This window comes from Phyllobates terribilis, unplaced genomic scaffold, assembly GCF_046119375.1.
Source record: "Phyllobates terribilis strain yellow unplaced genomic scaffold, ASM4611937v1 Scaffold_12__6_contigs__length_324123572, whole genome shotgun sequence".
Taxonomy (NCBI): domain Eukaryota; kingdom Metazoa; phylum Chordata; class Amphibia; order Anura; family Dendrobatidae; genus Phyllobates; species Phyllobates terribilis.
Window position 1 is genome coordinate 26,888,621 of NW_027362772.1, and position 27,617 is coordinate 26,916,237.

At 45.9% G+C, this 27,617-nt stretch overlaps 1 pseudogene; it reads left to right on the forward strand.

Moving 5' to 3' along the window:
• The window catches only part of LOC141171644 (uncharacterized), a 41,837-nt pseudogene extending 15,006 nt beyond the window's left edge, over positions 1 to 26,831 (forward strand).
• The last annotated feature ends 786 nt before the right edge of the window (positions 26,832 to 27,617 follow it).

Genomic DNA, 27,617 nt, shown 5'->3' on the forward strand with positions numbered 1-27,617 from the left:
GCAGAAACTCAGACCACCCCTCTTGATTGTCTGCCACAAAACAACGCAAGAACTGCTCAACATCCTGGTTTTTCCTTTCTGTCTGGCCATTAGATTCAGGATGATATCCGGACGAGAACGATAAATGAACTCCCAACCTGTCACAAAAGGCACGCCAAAAACGAGCCACGAACTGAGGACCCCTATCAGAAACAATGTCAGTAGGAACGCCATGAAGTCTGACAATTTCCTTGACAAAGGCCTTAGCGAGAGTTTTAGCGCAGGGCAGTTTAACGAAGGGAACCAAGCGACACATCTTGCTAAAACGGTCCACGACCACCCAGATGACAGTAAAACCCTCAGAGGGGGGAAGGTCAGTTATAAAGTCCATAGCCAAATGTGTCCAAGGAGCACTGGGAACCTCCAAAGGACAAAGCAACCCCGCAGCAGCAGTATGTGAGGACTTAGATCTAGCACATATAGTACATTGACGCACCCACTTAATGACTTCCTTCTGCCATCCAGGCCACCAAAAACTGCGACCCACCAGTCTCTTGGTCTCAGAGATTCCGGGATGACCTGCCAACCGAGATTCGTGACACTCAACAAACAAATCTCTCCTAAAGGTCCCAGGCACAAACAACCTCCCATGAGGAGTGTTAGATGGGGCATTCTCCAGTGCTTTAAGAATCTCATCTTCCAAAACGGAGTCCAAAGCAGCTATCACAACACCTTCTTGTAAAATGTTCTCCTCTTTCTCAGCGCCGACTATGGGAGAAAAACTGCGAGACAAGGCATCCGCCTTAACATTCTTAGTACCAGGGATGTAAGTAACGGAGAAATTAAACCGCGAGAAAAACAGTGCCCACCTAGCCTGACGGGCATTCAGGCGCTTGGCAGCATCAAGATATATCAGATTTTTATGATCCGTAAGAACCTGAACGGGAAATTCTGCACCTTCCAAGAAGTGGCGCCAGTGTTCAAATGCGAGTTTAATAGCCAATAATTCCCGATTACCAATATCGTAATTCAGTTCAGTCTCCGAAAATTTTTTTGAAAAAAAAGGCACAGGGATGTAATCCATCCCCGTTATCCTGAGACAATACTGCGCCAACCCCCACAGAGGAAGCATCAACCTCAACCAAAAACGGCTTAGTCGCATCAGGCTGCATAAGGATGGGAGCAGAGGTGAACCTCTCCTTGAGATACACAAAAGCTTCAATAGCCTCAGAAGACCACTGAACCGCATCAGCACCTTTCCTGGTGAGATCGGTCAGAGGTTTGACAATACTAGAAAATTTTTTATGAATTTTCTGTAATAATTGGCGAAACCTAAAAACCTCTGTATCGATTTCAAACCAATAGGCCTAGGCCATTCCTGTACAGCTTGAACTTTAACCGGGTCCATCTCAAAACCTTCGCTGGAGATAATGTAACCCAAAAAACTAATTCTCTGTACAGCGAACTCACATTTCTCCAGCTTAGCAAAAAGCGAATTGTCCATTAACAACTGTAATACCTCACGTACGCTCCGCCAATGAGACTCCAGATCCGGCGAATAAATCAAAATGTCATCCAAATACACAACCACATTTTTGCCGATCAAAGGTCTAAGGATGTCATTAATAAGATTCTGAAAAAATGCAGGAGCATTAGTAAGACCAAAAGGCATAACCAGATTCTCAAAATGACCCACAGGAGTGTTAAAAGCAGTCTTCCATTCGTCACCCTCCTTCATGCGCAACAGATTGTATGCCCCCTTAAGGTCAATTTTAGAGAACCACTTGGCCCCCATTAACTGGTTAAATAAATCAGGAATCAATGGCAGTGGGTAAGGATTGCGTACAGTAATTTTGTTAATCTCACGAAAATCCAGACAAGGACGTAAACCGCCGTCCTTTTTTTTTACAAAAAAAAAATCCAACCGCCACAGGAGACTTAGAAGGCCTAATGTGACTGGCGGCCAAACTTGTCTGTATGTATTCCTCCAAAGCCTTCCTCTCAGGAATAGTAAGGTTAAATAAACGACTTTTAGGAAGCGTCGCTCCAGGGACAAATTCAATAGAACAATCATAGTCTCTATGGGGAGGCAAAACCTGCGATTCCTTCTCAGAAAAAACTCTCCAAAAATCCTGAATAGGAACAGGCAATTCTCCCCTATCCAAAGCTGCAATACGCCCGTTACAACACTTGTCATAACATTTATGGCTCCAGGATTTAATTTCACTGGTAGACCAATCCAGTACAGGATTGTGAAATTTTAACCAGGGCAATCCCAATATTACTGGAGAAGGCAAGTTATTCAAAACTACCAAATCCAATTTCTCATGGTGAACACCATTAATAGTGAGAGGAAATTCACAGACCTTGAGAGTAATATTCTTCAAAGGGGAACCATCCACAGAAACCACAGCAATGGGGGACGATAAACGTTCGGGTTTTAAATTGAGTCTTTCCAAGAATCCCCCATCAATTACATTCAGAGTAGACCCACAATCGACAAACACCCGAAATTCCATTAATTTTTCCTGAGCAATCGTGGAAGCAGCTAAAAATACACCCTTGGAATTTAAACAGGCAATACGGGCATGACTGACCATTTTTTTTTCTTTCTTCATACGAAGCTCACAGCCTTTAATCAAATGACCAGATTTTCCGCAATAGAAACACAAGCCTTCAAAAAATCTACGGTCTTTTTCTTGAGAGCGAGGTGCCACCGATCCAATCTCCATCAGTTCACCACTGTTAGTACACACATTCTCATAACCAGAAACTGACATAGCAGAGGATTTGCTCTCATTAACCCTTGCACGCAGTCTCCTATCCACCCGTATAGCTAATTGCATAGCCTGTTGCAAATCTTCAGGTGTAGGATAAGCAATTAGCAGGTCTATAACCCTTTCATTGAGCCCAGCAAGAAATAGACTTTTCAGAGCAGAATCGTTCCACCCTGTTTGAGTAGACCATCGACGGAAATGAGTACAATATTTTTCCACATTACCTGATCCCTGTCTCAAACGTCTTAACTCAGTCTCAGCTGATGCGACACCGTCAGGATCATCATATAATAGCCCCAAAGCAGAAAAAAAACTATCCACTGATCTGAAGCATGTATCACTAGGTTGCAAAGAAAAGGCCCACTCCTGAGGCTCTTTGCGCAAAAGTGACATTATGAACCCTATGCGCTGGGATTCATCCCCAGAGGACTTGGGTCTCAAACGAAAATACAATAAGCAAGCATTTTTAAATGAAAAAAATTCTCGGTGTTCACCAAAAAATAAATCCAGCAAACATACCTTAGGCTCCAAGAAATGTGCTCCAGGACAGTTACTCACGTGCTGACGGAGCTCGGCCACCTCCAGAGAGAGTCCCTGCAGGCGATGAGCCAAATCCTGAACCGACACCATGATGGAACAGAAAAATCTTTCCTTAGAGAATTTGCAGGCTGGACTTACTGTTATGTTCTGCTACCAGAGCTAAGGAAAGAGAGGAGATCTGTCCCTATGATAGAACTCAGCTTTATCCCTACGATGTAACAGGGGACCTGATCCTGCGATCAGACCTGCTAAAGTCCTAAGCTAGTCTGTACGGAGACCTATAGATGTGGGGAAGGAATCCCTACAAGTACTAAGGACTGGGAGGAAAATGGGACACCTCCTAACAGAAATAGTAGCAGACAGACAAACAAACAAAATGTATAGAACACTGAGGTCCGTAGACCAAGCAAACTAACAGAGTTAGATACAGAGCACAGGCTAGCTAGAAAGTAGTTATACAATGAAGTCCAGCAAAGCCAGAAGGGCGGAGCAGGATTAAATAGGCCAACAAGGTCATGTGACCAGCAAAGGAAAAAACCTAAGAGCAAGGTTCTAACACTCGACACTGCTCGGTACTTGCCCGAGCATCTCGCTACTCGGGATGTTCGACGAGCACCGAGCATTTCCGGGTTACTTGGGCGGGAGCTCGGGTCTCCGCCCTGCACATTTGGCGCTCTTTACAGAGCCAATGAACATGCAGCGATTGCCAGCCAGTAACTGTAATGCCGCAGCCATGTTGTTTGTGGGCATTACAATGATTGGCTGGCCACACAGCATCACCTCGAGCATTTAAAACCGGGCGCCGCCATCTTGGACACAGTCGCTCCGGATCAGACAGTGTAGGGTCAGTGCTGCAGAGCTAGGGAGAGGTTAATACTGCAAAATAGTTAGTGTAGGGACTCTAAAGCCTGCCAAATAAAACAAACAGTCCTCCTCAGGACTAATATCCATCCCAGATATCAGGCAGGCAGGCTGTATAAGAGACGCAGTGGTTATACCAACAAACACTGCATTACAGTCCTGTGTGCTCCTGCTGGTCAAATTGCTAGACTTATCCCCCTGTCTCAGGGGCCAAGAAAAATCCTTTTTTTTCATCTAAATCCTGTATTTTTTTTTCTCAGTCAGACTGTACAAATACGCATCTTATTAACCTTTTGGTATCCCCCCCCCCCAACAAAAAAAAAATTGAGTGTGTCTGTGACTGTTCAGACATGAATATCTGTTTAAAATATTCTCGTGTAGGCCAGATAACTAGAAGTTTGGTTTTCCAGTTCCACGGTTCAAATCTCTGTATTATGCAACTTTTGGCCTTTTTTACCTAAAAAAAACAGTAATAGTGTCTCCCTGACTATTCAGACACAAACATATATGTTTAAAATATTCTGGTGTAGGCCAGATAACTAGAAGTTTGGTTTTGCAGTTGCACAGTTCAAATCTCTGTATTATCCAGCTTTTGGCCTTTTTTACATAAAAAACAGTAATAGTGTCTCCCTGACTGTTCAGACACAAATATATCTGTTTAAAATATTTTGGTGTAGGCCAGATAACTAGAAGTTTGGTTTTGCAGTTCCACGGTCCAAATCTCAGTATTATCCAGCTTTTGGCTATTTTAACATAAAAAAAACAGTAATAGTGTCTCCCTGACTGTTCGGACACAAATATATCTGTTTAAAAGATTCTGGTGAAGGGCAGATAACTAGAAGTTTGGTTTTGCAGTTCCACAGTTCAAATCTCTATATTATGCAGCTTTTGGCCTTTTTTGCATAAAAAACAGTAATAGTGTCTCCCTGACTGTTCAGACACAAATATATCTGTTTAAAATATTCTGGTGTAGGTCAGATAACTAGAAGTTTGGTTTTGCAGTTACACGGTTCAAATCTCTGTATTATCCAGCTTTTGGCCTCTTTTACATAAAAAAAAAACAGTAATAGTGTCTCGCTGACTGTTCAGACACAAATATATCTGTTTAAAAGATTCTGGTGTGGGCCAGAGAAATAGAACTGTGGTTTTCCTCTTCCATGGTTCTAATCTCCTTTTTATTACCGTTTTTCCATTGATAGTGCGAGTGTGAGCTATTTTACTTCATTTACAATGGGCAAGGCGCGAGGCAAGGGAGGTGGAACTAGTGATGGTGCGTGTAGAGGACGGGGCCGTGGCCAAGGTGAAAATGTGCCACAACCAACAGCCACATCTTCTTGCTCCCACTTCTTGACCGAATTACTAGGGAAGCACACTACAGCACCAGTATTGCGAACTGATCAGTGTGAACAGGTTATTAATTGGATAGCAGTTAATACTTCCAGTTACTTGGGCACCACCACCTCCGGTCAGTCTTCCACATGGTCAAGATTTAGTAGCCGTGAGTCTCGACCGCATACTCCTCCTCACCCTGATGCTCCTTCCTCCCACCATGCCGAGTGTCGTCAGACAGCAATTGATCCCACACTTGGACACTCTGAAGAGCTGTTCACTGTTCCATTTCCATATTTGTGCCCTTCGCCTGCTCCGCTTGTAATGGTGAAAGAGGAGAACCCATGTAGCAATGCCCAAGTAATTGAACAGCCACGGCCAGAGGAAGTCGACGCTGGCAATTTGTCACAAGAGGTGGACATTGACGAGACACAATTGCCACGAAGTGAGGAGGAGGATCGTGGTGCGCAAGTGGAAGAGGAGGAAGTGGTGGATGATCTAGTAACTGACCCAACATGGCAGGAGGACATGCAGAGAGAGGCCAGCAGCACACAGGGGGAGGGAGGCAGAGCACCCCAACAGGCAGGAAGAAGCAGTGTGGTGGCCGCACACAGAAGGCGGGCAACAGTTCCCCGTAACACCAACAAGAGGGACGTTGCCAGTACAACCGGTAGGTCTTCCAGAGTCTTGAATTTTTTTAAAGACTCTGCTGATAACCCTAAAAAGGCCATTTTTACCACCTGCCATGCCAACATCAGCAGGGGTGACAAAACGACCAGCCTGACCACCACCAGCATGATCAGGCACGTGTCAGCAAAGCACCCGACTTTGTGGGGCCAACCCCAGGGTCCACGACAAGTCTCAGCGGTTGTCACCATTGCTTCTTCCGCTGTTGTGCGTGTAAGAGAACCACTGTTGTGCGTGCAAGGCAATCCCCTGTCCATACTGCATGCAAAGATGCCCCCTCTTCTCAATCTTCACTTGTTATGGCAGTTTCTCAAGAAACAGCATCAACGTCCATGCCCACGTTCCACCACAGCGTTCAATTGTCCCTATCCCAGAGCTTTGAACGAAAGCGCAAATTTAGAGCCAACGCCCCACAGGCCACAGTCCTAAATTCGCACATTTCACAACTGCTTGCATTGGTGGAGACGGAATCCTTTCGCAACCTTATGGCGTTGGCCATCCCTCGGTACTCGATCCCCAGCCGACACCAATTTGCCCGATGTGCCATCCTCGCACTACACAAGCACGTGTCCCAAAACATCTGCCGCGCCCTCAACAACGCAGTTACTGGGAGAGTCCACTTGACAACGGACACATAGACAAATGCTTGTGGCCAGGGACGGTACATCTCTCTGACGGCACACTGGGTAAACATAGTGGAAGCCGGGACCCAGTCGGACCTTGGGATGGAACACATCCTCCCCACACCGAGGATTGCAGGCCCTAAGTCAGTCAGAGTTGCCCCCACAGTGTACAGCTCCTACGCATGATCCTCCTCCTCATGTTCAGCCTCCATCACAGATATCACCACATCAGTTACAAGCTGGAAGAACTGCTGTACTGCCTCAGCCAAGTGACAACAGGCTGCTCTGAAACTCATAAGCTTAGGTGATAAACCTCACACTGCTTGTGAGTTGTGGACAGTAGAGATGAGCGTTGCTCTACTCGAACTGTTCGCCAATCTCAAATTCGAGCTGTTTTGGGCGGTGTTCGAGCCGTTCGGCGAACACGAACAATTTGAGAAAAATTCGGCTGTTCGAGGTTATGTTCGATTACTGTTCGTGCACCAAAATCATAACTGGATTTTTTCTCAGTAATGATGAAAATTAATGTTAATACGCAGTTTGAGTGTACAGCGGGGTGGGGGGAGGGGCAGGGGATGGATCTCTGCAGGAACAATGAAGATCTCCATTTTTTTTTCCTCTTTCCCGCATTTAAAGTGGGGAGGTGCAATCTGTCAGCCTATCAGCAGCGCACACACGGAGCGAAGTGCTTTTTTTCACACAAGCAAGGGCATGTGTCATTGGCAGTGTATGTCACATGTCCTTGCCCTATAAGACCAAGCCATTTTCCCCGTCGCCACCATTTTCTCACTGCTGCAGCTGCGTGTTAGACGGCAGCGCTGTTGCTGTGTGCGCTATACCTTGTTAATTTCAAGCCAATTTTCGCACAAATCTACAGATAGCTTGGGAGTAGGGAATAGTTGTGATTGCAGTCCTTTTCAGGACTAGGTTACAGCATTTCCTATCAGTTTTTGCCAGGCAGGTCTGTGCCAGTGCTGTGCAAGTTTTTTTCACAGCATTTGGCTGAATCTAGCAAAGCTAATCCTTTTTGGCCTATTGCAGAGTGTGTTAGTCAGTGGAGTAGCCTATCTGTGTTGCAAGATATACCACCTGTGTATAGAATACCAATTTTTTTACTGCACCTAGTGAAGTAAAATCTTTTGGGCATAGCATCATTCTATTAGTCCATCTATACTGACCTCCATCAGGTTGCAAACTGAATATAATTTTTTTCTGCATCTAGCTCTGAAAAAATATTGGGCTTCTAGCTGTGTGTGGGACTTGTTGTATTAGTCCATGTATACTGACCTCCATCAGGTTGCAAACTGCATATATTTTTTTCTGCATCTACCTCTGAAAAAATATTGGGCTTCTAGCTGTGTGTGGGACTTGTTCTATTAATCCATCTATACAGACCTCCATCAGGTTGCAAACTGAATATATTTTTTTCTGCATCTACCTCTGAAAAAATATTGGGCTTCTAGCTGTGTGTGGGACTTGTTGTATTAGTCCATCTATACTGACCTCCATCAGGTTGCAAATTGAATATAATTTTTTTCTGCATCTAGCTCTGAAAAAATATTGGGCTTCTAGCTGTGTGTGGGACTTGTTGTATTAGTCCATCTATACTGACCTCCATCAGGTTGCAAACTGCATATATTTTTTTCTTCATCTACCTCTGAAAAAATATTGGGCTTCTAGCTGTGTGTGGGACTTGTTCTATTAATCCATCTATACAGACCTCCATCAGGTTGCAAACTGAATATATTTTTTTCTGCATCTACCTCTGAAAAAATATTGGGCTTCTAGCTGTGTGTGGGACTTGTTGTATTAGTCCATCTATACTGACCTCCATCAGGTTGCAAACTGAATATATTTTTTTCTGCATCTACCTCTGAAAAATATTGGGCTTCTAGCTGTGTGTGGGACTTGTTGTATTAGTCCATCTATATAGACCTCCATCAGGTTGCAAACTGAATATATTTTTTTCTGCATCTACCTCTGAAAAAATATTGGGCTTCTAGCTGTGTGTGGGACTTGTTGTATTAGTCCATCTATACTGACCTCCATCAGGTTGCAAACTGAATATATTTTTTTCTGCATCTACCTCTGAAAAAATATTGGGCTTCTAGCTGTGTGTGGGACTTGTTCTATTAATCCATCTATACAGACCTCCATCAGGTTGCAAACTGAATATATTTTTTTCTGCATCTACTTCTGAAAAAATATTGGGCTTCTAGCTGTGTGTGGGACTTGTTGTATTAGTCCATCTATACTGACCTCCATCAGGTTGCAAATTAAAAATAATTTTTATCTGCATCTACCTCTGAAAAAATATTTGGCCTTCTAGCAGTGTGTGGGACATTCTCTATTAGTCCATCTATACTGACCTCCATCAGGTTGCAAATTAAAAATAATTTTTATCTGCATCTAGCTCTGAAAAAATATTTGGCCTTCTAGCAGTGTGTGGGACTTTCTCTATTAGTCCATCTCTACTGACCTCCAACAGGTTGCAAATTGAATATAATTTTTTTCTGCATCTAACCCAGCCAATAGTTTTGGCCTAATACCACAGTTTGGCCACTCAGCTCTGCTCGGTTCCCATCCATTGTTTTTTTGTGCAAACAACTCCAGAGTTGTTAATTAGTTAACCACCAAAATGAGTGGAAAAAGGCCTGCTGCTGGTGGAAAGGGGAATAGGCATGTTGGGAAGGGGAAAAAAGGTTGTGTCCGTGGGGTAGGTGTTAAAGCAACAGTAACATCTGCAGAAGAAAGACCATCTTCCAGCCAAACTAAAATGTCTACTTCTTTTAGCGGACAATGTGATAAGATCCCTTTCTTACGGCCACGCCAATCGCTACAAATTCCAGATGAGGCACAAAAACAGCAGGTGCTTCAATGGATATCAAGTGCTCCTTTAAGTGGGCTCTCCTCCACATCAACTTCAACATCACAAATACTCCAGTCCTCAAAGGTGTCACCCCAATCGCACTTGCTTCCTCACAGCTCCCAAATCTCCAGCTGCCCGTCTGAGTATGAGGTAGAACAGATGGTTGAGTCTGCAGAGCTGTTTACTCATACTATAGCCTGGGAATCAGAGGTCGACTCCAGCGCTTCTGTGAATCCAGACGAGGAAATGATCTGCACTGATGCCCAGAATCTTTATGAGTCGGATCCAGGACCAGACGCAGAAGGTTCTGACCATAATGTAGACCCTCATTCCCAAACTGTAACTCCTGTTGGTGGAGACAATGAGGAAGACGATGATAAGACTCAAATACCTGATTGGAGCGACAACTTTAGTTTTTTGTCAGGGCAGGAACAGGTTGGCTCTGAGGACGACGGGTGTGATAACGCACAGGGTGATGATGATGAGGTTGGAGATCCCACTTACTGTCAACCCACAGTCAGCCAAGAGATGAGGTCAGCAGAGGAGGTGGAGGAAGATGCTAGTGACGACGAGGTCAGGTTGCGCCTTCCTGGACAGAGACGTAGTACTGGAAGCACGTCAACAACTGCATCCTCAAACACAACTCTGCCTCTCACCACAAGTCGTGGTGGCTCTTCAGGTCGCATGGGTGCTAAGCCTTGCATAGCCTGGGCATTTTTTCAGATCGATAAAGATGACCCAACTCGTGTTATCTGTAACATTTGTCAGCAAAAGCTAAGTAGAGGCCAAAAAATACATAGTTTGAGTACTTCATGCATGAACCGGCACATGGACATGAAGCATAAGTTGCAGTGGGAAGCTCAGTGTGCTACAATGCGGCCTAGCCGGCCGGGCCAACCACCGTCTGCCATATCTTGTGCATCCGCGGCCTCTTCATCCTCTGTGACTGGGGGGACAGCAGTCACACCTGTTTTGGGGCGCAGACCTGCCACCTCTTTACCCGCAACAGCCAGCGTGATTGGCAGGTCATCATTTTCTTTGGAGGTGGTAACACCAGCTGGTGTTGAGCGCTGTCCGACATCGAGAGCACCACCTTTGGATCAAGGCAACCTAACATGTCCGCCTGCATCTTCCTCACAGACCGGCAGTTTGCCGGGGACACCCTTATCAACCCCGTCTAAGCACAATAGCCAGCCCTCGGTCCCTCAGATGTGGACAAGTAAAAGACCATTTCCTCCTAGCCATGAGAAAGCTAAGAGGTTGAATTTCACCATCTGCAAGTTCTTGGCTACAGAAATGCTGCCTTTCCGCCTGGTGGACACAGAGGATTTTCGAGACCTTATGTCCGTCGCAGTGCCCCAGTACCAGATGCCCAGTCGGCACTACTTCTCAAAGAAAGGTGTGCCTGCGCTCCACCAGCATGTCGCACACAACATCACCGCTTCTTTGAGAAACTCTGTGTGTGACAGGGTGCATTTCACCACAGACACTTGGACGAGTAGGCATGGACAGGGGCGTTACATGTCGCTGACTGGGCACTGGGTAACTATGGTGACAGCAGGACAAGGGGCTGCTGTCCAATTCTTGATGTCCCCACGAGTTGTGCGTCAGTCCTCTTTATGTCAAAGTTCCTCCACTGCTTCTGCCTCCTCAACCTCCTCTCGGTCTTCCACCTGCACCCAAAGCCTGTCTGGTCATGCCACAAGCTTTCTAACTGCGCAGAAGGGATCCTGCACACCTCCTTACTATGCTGGCAGTAGGGCTCAACGTCATCAGACATTGAAATGTCTGGGAAATGTGAGTCACACAGCTGAGGAGTTGTGGTCAGCTCTGGAGAACCAATTTCATGAATGGTTGTCTCCACTGGACCTGAAACCAATGCTGCAAACCTGGGTGCGGCCCTTCGCCGGGGCAATGTCACACACGTGCCTTGTATGGCTCACGTGTTGAACCTGGTTGTCCAGCAATTTTTAGCCCACTATCCCAGACTAGATGGCCTTCTGCAGAGGGCACGGTCGCTGTGTGCTCACTTTCGCCGTTCGCATCCCGCAGCTCAGCGACTTACATCTCTACAGAAGTCGTTGGGCCTGCCACTTCACCGGCTAAAATGCGATGTGCCTACCCGGTGGAATTCAACTCTGCACATGTTGCAGCGACTGTGGCAGCACCGACAAGCCCTGGTGCAATACGTTCTGACGTATAGCCTGGGCCAACGAGATCCAGAGGTGGGGCAAATCACGCTGGAGGAGTGGTCTCAGATCAGGGACCTATGCACCCTTCTGCACAGTTTTGAAATGGCGACGAAGATGTTTAGTGCTGACGATGCCATTATCAGCATGACTATTCCGGTGATTTACATGCTGGAGCACATGTTAAACAGAATGCGGAGTCAGGTGGTGGCACAAGAGGAGGTGGAGGAAGTAGAGGAGGAGGAGTTGTATGCGGAAGGGCTAACATCTGCAAGGTCCAGACGGTCGGCAGCACCAAGGCGGCAGGCATGTGAGGGTGGGGGAGATGGTTTTACCAGGGTGCATGGTAGCAGCCAAACTAGTGAGGAAGGTGCAGGAGCCCAGGAAGAAGTGGAGGACGAACTGATGGAAGACTCATCAGATGAGGGAGACCTTGATCACATTTCTGTTGTGCGAGGTTGGGGGGAGAGGACAGAGGAAGGAAGCATGATTGTTACCTCGCCACCAACACAACAGGGACTTGGTGCTCCTGGATGCGCAACACACATGAGTGCCTTCTTGCTGCACTACCTGCAACATGACCCTCGAATTGTGAGAATTAGAAATAATCCTGACTACTGGGTTGCCACACTGTTAGATCCCCGGTACAAAAGTAAATTTGCAGAAATTATTCCTGCCATAGAAAGGGATGCACGCATGCAGGAGTATCAGCAGAGACTGTTGCAGAATCTTCCATGTGCCTTTCCACAAAATACCAGTGGTGCACGTAGTGAATCTCACAGTTCCAACTTGCCAACCGTGGGACCGTCAAGTGTTCAGCACTCAAACCGTAACAGAACCACAGTATCTGCTGGTAACATCAATTTTGCGGAATCATTTCACCACTTTTTTAGCCCATCCTTTGCAAGGCCACAGGAGACAAGAAGTCTGCCACATAGTCAACGCCTAGAGACGATGGTACAGGAGTATCTCCAAGTAAACATTGAAGCCACGACTGTGTCACTGGACCCTTGCTCTTTTTGGGCTTCCAATCTGGATAAATGGCCGGAGCTAGCCACTTACGCCTTGGAGATCTTGTCATGCCCCGCAGCCAGCGTTCTGTCTGAACGTGTGTTCAGCGCTGCTGGTGGTGTGCTGACAGATAAGCGCACGCGGCTCTCCACTGATAATGTAGACAGACTCACGTTCATAAAGATGAACAAATCATGGATCCGAAACGACTTTTCTACCCCTGTGTCATCCTGGGGAGAGTAAAAGCTTGATGATTGGTTAAAATCACCCTACCAACCGTTTTAAGCTTTCAAATTACTAATCATGTTTATCTGTATCTTGGCTGGAAAATAATTTGGGCTTTGTAGCAGTGTGCAGCACTGATTCTATTAGGCCATCTATAATAAGCTCCACCAGATTTAAAATTACTAATCATGTTTATCTGTATCTTGACTGGAAAATAATTTGGGCTTTGCAGCAGTGTGCAGCACTGATCCTATTAGGCCATCTATACTAAAGCTTCACCAGATTTAAAATTAATAATAATTTTTAGCTGCATCTAGCCCGGAAAATAATTTTGGTGCTCCGAGATGCGCAAGACACATAAGTGCCTTCTTGCTGCACTACCTGCAGCATGACCCTCATATTGTCAGAATTCGAAGTAATCATGACTACTGGGTTGCCACACTCTTAGATCCCCCAAACTTTTCGATCAACCTTTTCATTTTAATAAAGACCAAAAAAATGGTCATTTTTGAAATTATAAGCATTAGCAGGTTGTTAGAAACTGAAATCAAACAGTTTTCAACTCAAAACTTTATTCTAGGTGATGTTACATTTTCACATAGGACCCCTTGTTCGAAAGGAGCTTCTGAACTCTCTCGTTCATTGAATTTATCAGGTTTTGGATGGTTTCTGCTTCAATTGTTTTGCATGAGGACAGAATACCCTCCCAGAGCTGTTGCTTAGATGTGAACTGCCTCCCGCCATCATAGACACTCCTTTTAATGATGCTCCAAAGGTTCTGAATGGGGTAGAGGTCAGGGGAGCATGGGGGTCACACCATAAGTTTGTCCCCTTTTATGCCCATATCAGCCAGAGATGCAGATGTTTTATGTGCAGCATGAGATGGTGCATTATCATGCAGAAAAATGATCTTGCTGTGAAATACACGGTTCTTCTTCTTGAACCATGGCAGGAAGTGCTGTTTGAGAAAATCCACATACATTATGGAGTTCATCTTTAGCGCCTTCAGGGATCCTAAAGGGGCCGACAATCTCTCTCCCCATGATTCCAGCCCAAAACATTACTCCACCTCCTCCTTGTTGGCGCTGTAGCCGTGTTTACGTGGGGTGTCCATCAACCAGCCATCCTCCACTCCATCCATCTGGACCATCGAGCGCTGCACGGCACTCATCCGTGAACAAAACAGTTTTGAAATCAGTCTTCATGTAATGTTTGGCCCACTGGAGCCGTTTCTGCTTGTGTGAAGTGGATAGAGGAGGTCGACAGGATGGCGTATGCACAGCTGCAAACCTCTGAAGGACCCTGCATCTTGTTGTTCGGGGGACGTTGGAGGCACAAGCAGCTTCAAAAACTTGTCTGCTGCTATGACAAGGCTTTTTTGCCGCTGCTCTTTCAACCTGACGTAATTGCCTGTAGGAAAGAGTCCTCAATTTGCCCTTATCAGCACGCACACGTGTGTACTGTGAATCAGCTACATACTTCTTGATTGCCAAGACACTTCATCCTGATCATCGCACAATGTTGATTGTAGTCATGCCTTGACCTAAACACTTCACAATTTGTTGCTTCTCAGCAGCCGACACATCCTTTTTCTTTCCCATTTTGGCAGAAAATGTAGGCTGCTTAATAATGTGAGACAGCCTTCTTAAGTAGTCTTGCCTTTCATTGGACACACCTGCCAAACTAATTAGCACAGGTGTCTGCAATTGCTTACAGTGATATAAAGAGCCCTGACACACATCACCATCAATGAGTTTAACTGACAAACAAACAAATTCTTCCCTTATCACTCCTAAACACTTTTTGCATAATAATTTGGAACACAGTGTACATGTGCTTTTCCACAAAACACCAGTGGTTCACGTAGTGAATCTTACAGTTCTAACTTGCCAACCGTGGTCTGTATGGAGTTGTTCAATAAAGGGCCCAAAATTAAGATAACATAGATGGGAGAGGTCTCTATGAATAGGAATTCCTAAGTATTTGATACCCTGTGAGGGCCAGGCAAAGGGAAGGTTGGACTGGATGGAATCCTATATGGATTTGGGGAGGGAGACATCGAGGGCCTCAGACTTCGCTGCATTGATTTTAAAATTTGACCATGTAACAAAGTGATCTATTTCAGCCATAACAGCATGGATGGATATATGTGATTGAGTGATATATACTAGGACATCATCAGCAAATAGAGAGCACTTGTACTCGGTGCCTCCCACCTCAATCCACCTAATATTGGGGTTATGGCGAATTGATGAGAGCAGGTGCTCCGTCACTAGGATGTATAAGAGAGGGGACAGAGAACATCCCTGCCTTGTCCCATTGGTGATTGTGAAAGGTGATGAAAATGTTCTGACGCACCCCCTGGGCCTTGGGACACCCGGAGCCGGACCCTTTTTGGTGGATGCTGGTGGTTGTAGTCTCCGTGGCGGCAACCCGGTTCTGTGGCTCAGGGCGGTCAAACCAGTGGCGGAACTATTTATGTGGTTTTGATGTTTAAATGTCCGACTACGCCACCCGTGGATTGCGGTCAGAGTGAACCGCCGCTCCAGGGCAGACCGCTGAGGCTGGTGTTGTGGGTGCAGCAGAGCGTAGCATAACTCCCCATGGGAGGAGTATAGCCTCAGGGCAGTGTATGGGGAGGATGGGGGTGATGGTGCAGGGCAGCAGCAGTAATGACACGGAGTCAGTGATGCAGTCCAGGGCCTTTACTCACAGATCTTATTATCCAGACCACGTCTGCAGGTAACGGCTGCCCACGTCGTACTGTGCTCACCAGGTGAGGGGCTCAGACAACTCCCAGATAACTTTGGAGCACTTCACAGGACCCCCTTTGTGTGTCCTTTGTCTGGCCTTTCTTACCAACCCTTCTGTCCGGCTGCCTCGGGCCTCCTCTTGGTAAACTTGGCGCCAGTTTCCCTGACCCTATGTGGTGCCTTCCTAGCGGGTGTAGCGAGGGGCTGCGCCACATAAAATGTCACAGCCTCCTGTTTCTAGCTGAGGGTCGTTTCCTGCCTCCACTAGTTTCGGGGACCGGTCTCCCCCTTTGGCCTGACCCCTCCACGCAGTTGGATTCGGTCGTGCGGTGGCGACTCGCCCGTCCGCACCCCTGAGATCCCTTCGTTCCTCGTTCCTGGAGCCTTCTCCGCTCCTCTTCCTTCCTTCTCCCTCTTCCAGGCCTGGGCCTCTGTTACTAGGCCCGCCTCCGGAGCAGAGCTCATGCAGAGCCCCTGCTCCCTGCCACTTCTGCTCAGACTTCTCTGCACTGAACTAAGATGGTGCCCACCTTTTATACTCCCTTCTCAATGCACCCAGGAACTGCTTCCTCCCTGCTCCTGCACTACAGGGTTCCCCTTCCTCAGTGTTCCCTCCCCCCACTCCAGCCAGGGACAGGGACTGTCGTGCCCATCTCAGGGGCATATTGGTCGCCCTGCCCCACGGCAATGTGGTGTAATGCATGCAGGTGTCGGGTCCTGATCCACACTACCTCCTTACCTGAGAGTGAGATATCACACCTCTGGGAGAGGTGCAATACCTCTGTAGCAACCGAGCCCTCAGGGTGCTACAGTTCCATTTATCTTCAGCCTAGGTGACGTATTGCGATACAGGGCCGTGATTTTGGCTATAAAAGGGTCCCCTAGACCCCTACCCCAAGCTTTTTAAGAGAATCATATATGGCATGCCAGGAGACTCTATGGAATGCTTTCTCAGCATCCAACGAGAGTATCTAATTACAAATTTTTAACTGCATCTAGCCCAGGAAATACTTTGTGCCTAGTAGCAGGGTCTGCTAGTCAGCGGATTATCCCGGCTGTTAAGCAAGCTACTTCATTTTTTCAAAGGAAATGCTTCGGGACCACGGGATACTCAGTGAAGAGCATCAGGAGGCACCCCAAGGCATAGGGGCTCGGACTGGCAGTAGGATGCCTTGCGGTGGACAGCCGAGCTCGATCCTTATAAAAGCTTTTTAACTGCAGCAGCTTTAGTGGACCCTACTGGAGCTGGAATTACGCGGCTGCTGGCATGAGACTTGCCCTCCAATAGATCCTTGTAAATGGATTTAAAGTGTATTTATTCAAATTAGAGAGACAATTTAAATTAAAAAGCTTAGAGCTGCCTCCACCACAGGGGGGCTCGCTCGACCCACCAGCGGACAGGCACCAGTATTGGGAGAGGGGGGCTGGCCGTCAGGGTTCACCGCGGCTCTGGCACAAACCCGGCGACACGAGGTGGCACGGGCAGGAGCGGACTGAACGTGTCGGCTTCTCACTTTTTGGATTTTAGAAGGGCATGACATGCCTATATCTGTATCTCCCCCTCCTTTTACTCCTCCACCTCTTTTCTTTTCGCATGACTATATGTACTTGTCACTTTTCCATGTGTTAGTTGTGTCTTCTGAGCAGTTTGTCAGCTTTTGGACACCTTTGAAGGTGTTTTCTATGTGTTTCTATGTGTTTTTGTTTGCCTGCCATTGGTTTTAACGGTGTTCGAAGGTGTTCGTCGAACAGTTCGACGAACAGTTCGGCGAACACACGGGTGTTCGACGAACCGAACCGAACTCGAACACTACGGGGGTGGCTCAACACTAGTGGACAGCTGTGAAAGAGCAGGCAGATCTGTGGCTGAGACTGCTGAACCTACATCCAGGCATGGTCATGTGTGACAATGGCCGTAACCTGGTGGCGGCTCTGAGGGGAGGCGAGATCACACACGTACCATGCCTGGCTCATGTGCTTAACCTCGTGAATCAGCGGTTTCTTAAATCGTACCCCGAGTTGCCAGATCTGCTCGTCAAATACGCCACCTGTCAGCTCATTTTCGGAAGTCGGCTACAGCTGCCGCCGCCCTTGCTGTGCTGCAGCAGCGTTTGCAGCTTCCAGCACACCGACTGGTGTGTGATGTCCCCACACGTTGGAACTCTACCCTCCACATGTTCCAAACGTTTTGTGAGCAGAATAGAGCAGTTGTGGAGTACCACCTGCAACAAGGCTGTCGATATTCAGGTCCGACTCCACACATAAGACTTCAGGAGTGGACCTGGATGTCTGACATATGTACCATTCTGACAAACTTTGAGGAGTCCACCAAGATGGTGAGTGGCAATGACGCCATCATTAGCGTCAGCATCCCACTTGTCTGACTTTTGCAACGCTCTCTGCAGAGAATTAAAGAGGAGGCATTGCAGCCAGAGTATGATGAGATGGATCAAGAAGCCGTAATTGGCGAAAACACACCGCCCAGCCTCATCTGATCCCAACATGCATTGGGGGACAATGAGGGAGAGGAGGAGGAAGAGGAAGAACAGGAGCTTGTATCATGCGCTGTAGACGGTAGTACCTGTACAACTGTCATACCGTCAGTTCAGAGTGGGTGGCCTGAGGACAGGGGGGAGGAGGAGCATGGTCAGTCGTCATCTTGGTGAGGACATGGAAGTCTTGCCCGTTACTAGTCTGGCACGCATGGCTGACTTTATGTTACGCTGCCTTAACCGTGACCCTCGCATTGTCAAAATGTTGGGTGACCATCATTAGTGGTTGGTGACACTTTTAGACCCCAGCTACAAGGAGAACTTTCACTCTCTTATTCCTGAGGTGGAGAGGTCTAAAACAATGTGGCAGTACCAGAAGGCTCTTGCTGCAGATCTGTTAAAAAAAAACTGTTAAAAAAATTCCCATCTGAACATGCTAGTGGCTGATGTCACAGTTCATTGACCAACCAAGGCGTACAGGCGAGAAAGACACAACTCCAATCCAGCAGAGGCAGGGGAACACTGTCAACATTCTGGGACAGTTTTCTGAGACCCGCCCAGCTCACAGGCCCGGAGGCGCGGTGTACTCTCACAAGGAGTGTAAAGTTTCAAAAGATGGTGAGGGAGTACCTTGCCGACCGTACCAGAGTCCTCCGTGATTCCTCTGTGCCTTTTAATTATTGAGTATCCAAGCTGGACACTTGGAATGAACTCGCTCTGTACGCCTTGGAGGTCCTGGCCTGCCCTGCCGCTAGCGTGTTATCGGAGCGTGTTTTTAGTGCCGCTGGGGGAATTATAACTGATAAGCGCACTCGCCTGTCAACTGACAATGCTGACAAGCTGACCCTTATCAAAATGAGCAAGGGCTGGATTGGGCCAGACTTCTCATCACCACCAAATGACAGCAGAGAAACATAAAGTCATATCCACTGTGTTATTTCGGGAGGTGTATTCCCATGCACCGCTTCACACCCACACATGGGTATACGCTTCCTCATTTCGGCTGTATTTTGCTCTTCTCATCCTCAGCCTCCACCATCACTATACCACCAGGGTGACCGTGGACTATGTTGCCAGCATTGCAAGTTCCTCCATCCAAATTTTTGACAGCTTTTGCTTGGAAGGCATAGGCAAAGACTATGGGAGACCCACTCCCCAATAATGGGAATAATGTTTTGAATATGCTGTACTGCATGGCTCTTGTAAGGGACATGAAAATCATCTTGTTAAGCTACTCTGAACTCCACGTCTCATCCAAAGGGCATTAAAACCATCTTGGTAAACCACTCTGACCTCCACGTCTCTTCCAAGGGGCATTAAAACCGTCTTGTTAAGTTACTGTGACCTCCACTTCTCTTCCAAGAGGCATTAAAACCGTCTTGTTAAACCACTCTGACCTCCACGTCTCTTCCAAGGGGCATTAAATCCGTCTTGTTAATTTATTGTGACCTCCACGTCTCTTCCAAGGAGCATTAAAACCATCTTTTTAAACCACTCTGACCTCCACGTCTCTTCCAAGGGGAATAAAAACCGTCTTGATAAGTTACTGTGACCTCCACCACTCTTCCAAGGGGCATTGGTATTGTCTTTTTATTCCACTGTGACCTCCACGTCTTTTCCAAGGGGCATTTAAACCGTCTTGTTCAGCTTCTGCGACCTCCACCACTCTTCCAAGGGGCATTAATATTGTCTTTTTATTCCACTGCGACCTCCACCACTCTTCCAAGGGTATTAAAACTGTCTTGTTAAGCTACTGCGACCTCCACCGCTCTTCCAAGGGGCATTGATACTGTATTTTTATTCCACTCCGACCTCCACCACTCCTCCAAGGGACATTAAAACCGTCTTGTTAATTTACTGTGACCTCCACGTCTCTTCCAAGGGGCATTAAAACCGTCTTGTTAAGTTACTGTGACCTCCACCACTCTTCCAAGGGGCATTGATATTGTCTTTTTATTCCACTGCGACTTCCACCACTCTTCCAAGGGGCATTGAAACAGTCTTATTAAGCTACTGCAACCTCCACCGCTCTTTTAAGGGGCATTAAAACCATCTTGTTAAGCAACTGCGACCTCCACCACTCTTCCAAGGGGCATTGATATTGTATTTTTATTCCACTGCGACCTCCACCACTCTTCCAAGGGGCATTAAAACCATCTTGTTAATTTATTGTGACCTCCACGTCTCTTCCAAGGGGCATTAAAACCGTCTTGATAAGTTACTGTGACCTCCACGTCTCTTCCAAGGGGCATTAAAACCATCTTGTTAAACCACTCTGACCTCCACGTCTCTTCCAATGGGCATTAAATCCATCTTGTTAAGTTACTGCAACCTCCACCACTCTTCCAAGGGCATTGATATTGTCTTTTTATTCTACTGTGACCTCCACGTCTCTTTTTTAAGGGGCATTGATATTGTCTTTTTATTCCACTGCAACCTCCACCACTCTTCCAAAGGGCATTAAAACCATCTTGTTCAGTTACTGTGACCTCCACGTCTCTTCCAAGGGGCATTAAAACCATCTTGTTAAACCACTCTGACCTCCATGTCTCTTCCAAGGGGCATTAAAACCGTCTTGTTAAGTTACTGTGACCTCCACATCTCTTCCAAGGGGCATTAAAACCATCTTGTTAAGCTATTGTGACCTCCACGTCTCTTCCCAGGGGCATTAAAACCATCTTGTTAAGCTGCTGAGACCTCCACCACTCTTCCAAGGGGCATTAAAACCATCTTGTTAAGCTACTGCGACCTCCACCACTCTTCCAAGTGGCATTGATATTGTCCTTATATTCCACTGTGACCTCCACCACTCTTCCAAGGGGCATTAAAACCATCTTGTTAAGCTACTGCGACCTCCACGTCTCTTCCAAGGGGCATTAAAACCGTCTTGTTAAGCTACTGCGACCTCCACGTCTCTTCCAAGGGGCATTAAAACAGTCTTGTTAAACCTCTGCGACCTCCACCAGTCTTCCAAGGGGCATTGATATTGTCTTTTTATTCCACTGTTACCTCGACGTCTCTTCCAAGGGGCATTTAAACTGTCTTGTTAAACCTCTGCGACCTCCACCACTCTTCCAAGGGGCATTGATATTGTCTTTTTATTCCACTGCAACCTCCACCACTCTTCCAAGGGGCATTAAAACCATCTTGTTAAGCTGCTGCGACCTCCACCACTCTTCCAAGGGGCATTAAAACCGTCTTGTTAAGCTACTGTGATCTACACGTCTCTTCCAAGGGGCATTGATATTGTCTTTTTATTCCACTGCGACCTCCACCACTCTTCAAAGGGGCATTAAAACCGTCTTGTTAAACCACTCTGAACTCCACAGCTCTTCCAAGGGGCATTGAAATGTTGTTTTTAATTAACTCTAAACTGAAAGACTCTTCCAACGGGCATTGCATTTCCTCCTAATTTTAGTCAGCTTTTGCTTTTCAATGCATAGGCGAACACTAAGGGAGACCCACTCCCCAATAATGGGTAGAAGGTTTTTAATACTCTGTAATCCACGTCTGTTTCAAGGGGCATTGCAGTGCCTCATAATTTTTGGAAAGCCTTCCATTCACTGCTTAGGCCAACAGTGTACAGGCGAACCAGTTGCTATAAATGGAAAAAATGGTTTAGTTAAGGCCCTCTGACCTCCATGTCACTTCCAAGGGGCATTGGAGTGCCTCGAAACTTTTGGTAGGCATTGCACTCACTGTATGCCATATAACTGTGTAGCCGAACCGCTCCTTTTGGTACAGAAACATATCCTACAAGACATGTGAGGTTGACTGGCCTGATATTGATGTGAATGGTCCCTGTTCCTCCTGCTCTTTCTACTTTGCCACCACCTCATCCATCATTCATCACCTGAAGCTTTGTTTTAACGGGAGTCATAGAACTGGGATAGTAGCAGGAAAGCATCCAGCAATCCTCGGAGGAGGTAGGATATGCGCCAAAACGCTGACCACCTCAGGCCTAGTCGCTACTACATACATGCGCTTGCATTCCAAGGAACAGAAAGCTAAGGAGATGGATGGTCTCATGATCATGAATAATTTACTTGTTGTGTAGGAGGCCGACCACTGCTGCAGTCTACCTTCTGAACTTTGTGTTGAAGCCTGATTGACCCAGGACCCGCAATCCTCTATGTTAGGAGGACGTGTTGCATCCTGGTGTCCAGCTGTGTCCCGGCTTCCACAATATTAACCCAGTGTCAAGGCGTCAGTGAGATGGACCATCCCTGGCCACATTCACTTGTCCACATGTTTGTGGTTAGGCTGTCCTTCAAATAGGGGCGGCTGGGGACCATTGATGGACACCCGGCTGTCCCCATGCGGCTGGGGACCAAGCGTGGACACCCGGCCGCCGGGTGGCTGGGGAATGAGTATGGTTACCAGGCCGCCGATGCAGCCATGACGTGGTGGCCAGATTCCGCCTCCACATGCCTACAAGGCCCAATTTCAAGGGCAAGCAAGCTAGCAGTATGGTATTGCAGCATGGGGGTGGGTGGGTGGCAGGATGCACACTTACGCTTGCATTCCAAGAAAGCAAAGCAGATGCTAACTTCTATCATCGTCATCATGCTCCTCACCTTGGCACTCTCAACTCCCCTGATTGAGAAGCCAGGGCCCACCGGAGGAGTCTGGTTGTCTGGTGGGCTCGGCCAATGCTGCCCTAAAGCAGGCCAGGCTAAGAAAAGTGTGGGGAAGGTTACCGGGACAAATAGGGGCGGCTGGGGACCGTTTATGGACACCTAGCCACCCCCTGCCGGCTGTGGACCAAGCGTGGACACCCGGCTGCTGGGCAGCTGGGGACTGAGTATGGATACCAGGTCGCCGACGCAGCCATGACGTGGAGGCCAGATTTAGCCTCCACATGCCTAAAAGGCCTAATTTCAAGTGCAATCAAAGTATGGTATTGCAGCCTGGGGGTGGGTGGGTGGCAGGCTTCATACTTGCGCTTGCATTGCAAGGAATGGAGGCGGTACAATTGAACACTGCCCTGGGACAAGGACTTGCACGGGGATAGTTGCAAGTCTGCATCTTCTGATGCGGCAAGGGTCATTTCTGATGGGCACACTTTTAGGCAGTGACCTGGGAGTCAGAGAAGCTTCCAGGGGTCTTCCCCATGCTGTTCCCATGTCTTTTCAGCACTGTATGCATGTGTCACACAGCACATGGCCAGATAAGGTTGTAAAATGTTAAAATGACTTTTCCCAGTGAATGCATTTGTCACGGTTGAAAGCAATACAAAAGTGCAAAAACACATAAAAAATGCTACTTGTGAACATAGCCCAAGGTGTGGAGGAATATTTTTGTTTTTGGTTTTTTATTTTACATTATACACAAGTTTTTACCCTGGAAAGGATGTTCCTTAACATATTTCACAGGAAAACAGTTTCTGTTTTGTTTTTGAACGTTTTATTGTGAGCCTGTAAAAGTGGCTTAATACCTCTGACCACGTTGTTGACAGCAGTGACCTGGGGGTCAGAAATGCTTCCTGGAGTGATCCTCATGCTGTCCCCATGTAATTTGAGCACTGCCACTATCGTTTTGGGCTCTTTTTAGGCTTTCTACAGACTGCCGGGGGTGCCGCCGCAAAAATGCTCGGGTCTCCCATAGATTAACATTGGGCTCGTTGCTCGGGTCGAGCACCCGAGTCTCACGGTGAGCTCGTCCCGAGTGTCGAGCACCCAAGCATTTTAGAGCTCGCTCAACACTATTTATTTCCCAAATTTAGGCAGTCGTTGCAGTCACTACATACGCAATAACTGTATAGCAGAACCACTCCTTTATAATGAGAACATTTTGTTACTGAAGCCATCTACTATGTGTTTTCAAATTGGTATTGGGGTATTTCCTAAAATTAGGTATCCTTTATAGTCACTGCATATGCAATAATTGTATAGCAGAACCGTTCCTTTATAATGGGAAAATTTTGTCACTGAGGCCCTCCTCTATGTGTCTTTAAATTCGTATTGGGGTTTTTCCTAAATTTAGGCAGCCATTGCAGTCACTACATATGCAATAACTGTATAGCAGAACCGCTCCTATATAATGGGAACATTTTGTTACTGAGGCCCTCCACTATGTATCTTCAAATTGGTATTGGGGTATTTCCCAAATTTAGGCAGCCGCTGTAGTCACTGCATATGCAATAATTGTATAGCAGAACTGCTCATTTATAGTGGGAACATTTTGTTACTGAGGCCCTCTTCTATGTGTCTTTAAATTGGTATTGGGGTATTTCCCAAATTTAGGCAGCTCTCCAGTCACTGCATGGGCATTACGACTATAGGAGACCCGCTCCTTTATAATTGGAACATATTTTTTTACTGAGGCCCTCCTCTATGTTTTTTCAAAAGGGTATTGGGGTGCATCCAAATTTTTGGCAGCCCTTGCAGTCACTGCATACCCAATAACAGTATATGAGACTCAATCTTTAATAATGGGAATAACAAAGCATTGCCTGCAGATGGCCCTCTAACAATAGTGAGGGCCAACAGCTGGCCCTTTAAAAATAGTAAGGGCCACCTGATGACTTACAAAAATAGTGTTTTTTGACTTTCAGAGTTCCTCCTTCATAAATGAAACATGATGTGTCTGATCATGTCTCACACACCACATGGGAAAATAAGGTAGTAAAATGTTAAAATGACATTTACATGTAGATGTATTTTTCACCCTTGAAAGCAATGCAAAAGTGCAAAAACTTATCAAAAACGCTACGTGTGAACATAGCCCAAAGTGTGGAGGATCGTTTTTGTCTTTGGTTATTTATTTCGCCTTACATACAAGTCATTACCCTGGAAAGGATGTTCCTTAACATTTTTCCCAGGAGAATCCATTTTGGCTTAGTTTTTGTATGTTTTATTGTGAGTCCGTAAAAGTGGTGTAATACTCTGACAATATTGTTCACAGCAGTGACCTGGGAGTCAGAGATGCTTCCAGGGCTCTTCCCCATGCTGTTCCCATGTAATTTCAGCATTGTTCCCATCGATTTGGGCAATTTTCGTGCCCCCTGCAGGCCTCCAGGGGGGGTCACCGGAAAAATGTCCGAGTTACCTATAGACTTACATTGGGCAGGTTGCTTGGGTCGAGCACACGAGCATTACGATTTTCTCGACCCGAGCACCTGAGCACCAGAGCATTTTACTGTTCAGTCATCACTACTATAAAACTCAAAAGGTTCTCAAAAAATTGGCTGGATTACATTTCTCACTCATTTCAGCACTGTTCCCATCAATTTGGACAGTTTTTAGGCCCCCTGCAGATCTCCAGGGGTAGGGTCCACCGGAGAAATGCTTGAGTCATCCAATAGACTTACATTGGGCTCGTTGCTCGGGTCGAGCCCTCGAGTATTCCAATTTGCTCATCTCGAGCAACGAGTACCAGAGCATTTTAGTGCTCGCTTATCACTAGTAGCTGTAATACCACATAAAATGCTGTAACAAGAAATCAAAAGGTCATATCTATTCCAAAATGGTATTAATAAAACATTGTCTCACCCTGCAAGAAATAAGCCATCATACAGATAAACCTATAAATGAAAACGTTACGGGTCTTGGAAAATGGTGAAACAACCCACCAAAAAATCAGATTTTTCACAACTAAAATAATAAAAAAAATGGACATGTTTGGTATCACTGTAATTGTACCAATGGGCAGAATCATATTGCAAGGTAATTTTTGCAACAAACTGTACACCGTACAAACAATTCCCTAAAAACAATGTCAGAATTGCCTTTTTTCACAATTTCTCCCCACTTGGAATTTGTTTTCTGCTTTCCAGCACACTATGTGGTAAAATGAATTATGCCATTCAAACATAAAACTTTTCCCCCCAAAAAAACAAGTCCTCATATGTCTATATGGATAGAAAAATCTGAAAGTTATGGCTCTGGGTGGCTCTGGGAAGACATTGTTGAAAAAAATTGAAAATGCAAAAATGTAAATTGACAGCATTGTGAAGGGGTTAAAACAACAATTGTAATTATTTTTCCAGTTCATGATGATGTTTTAACACCCACTGGTGTAAAATGCCCATTTGCCATCTGTACGGGCACATTGGAGGAATGTAAAAGTGACCGGGAGATGGACTGCACTGGATCCATGGACCATTGTGCGGATTATAGGGCAATATTGAAGACTCCAGGTGAGCACATTTTTTTTAAGTTGTATAAATATTTTGCAGCCAAATGTTCTTTTTTTATAGTACATTAAATTAAATATTTTACCGTTTTGTGTATACAGCTCCTGTACAAATCTGTTTATTTGGAACTTTTTAGGTTGCAATAATATATTATAGAAATGTAGAATATGTGGATACAGTTTCTTGTCTAACTATGATTGTTTTTTGTGTCCCCAGATAGTAACGTTGAGAAATATTCTGCCAAAGGTTGTGCTAATGCTGACTGCTGCCGTTACAACTTTGACAGCTTCATTGGGTTCGAAGAGAAACACAGGGAGTACCTCACGTGCGAAGTGCCACAGAATAATATAGGCAACTAAAAAAAATGAATTCATGAATTCCAGTTATCTTCTTCTGATTTGTCTTAATTACAAATAATCTCAAAGGATGCAATGTATAAAACCTTCCATTGGGCATACAACTTATTTCTTGGCTTTTCAGTTGGGAGCTGGGGCTTATTTCTGTGTAGTAACCTCAAAAGAATAGCAATGTTGTCATACTGAGAGTTGTAGTATCCCATAAGTCATAAATTGTAGACCATTCATCTAGTTGACAACCTATAAACACAAATCTCTAGAATCTTAAGAATTAAATTAACGTGTTCATCGGAAACCTTTAATAAATATTCCTTAACAATATGTCATCTCCTTTTGTTGTTATTACACAAGCACAGTAGACACAGGTACAATGGATTCCTGCTCTCCTGCCTGTTTACAAACTGCAGCAGTATGAAGGACATTATACAGCAAAACTGAGCAGTGTAGCTGGGAATCTAACTCTGTGGTGAGATAAAATACTTGATACAAAATAATTAATGACTGACATATCCCTCTTCAGTTCTAATGCTCTTGCTCTGATCTGTATTAATTACAAATAATCTAGAAAGTTACAATGTATAACACCTTCTATTGGGACATACAAATTACTTCTTGGCTTTTCAGTTGGGAGCTGTGGCTTATTTCGGTGCAATAACATCAAAACATAGCAATGTTGTTGTTATGCTGGGAGTTCTAGTATCCCAACAGCCATAAATTGAAGACTGACTAACTTAAAAATTCCCATACACATTACACACAGGCATGATGAATTCCTCCTCTTCCCCTCTT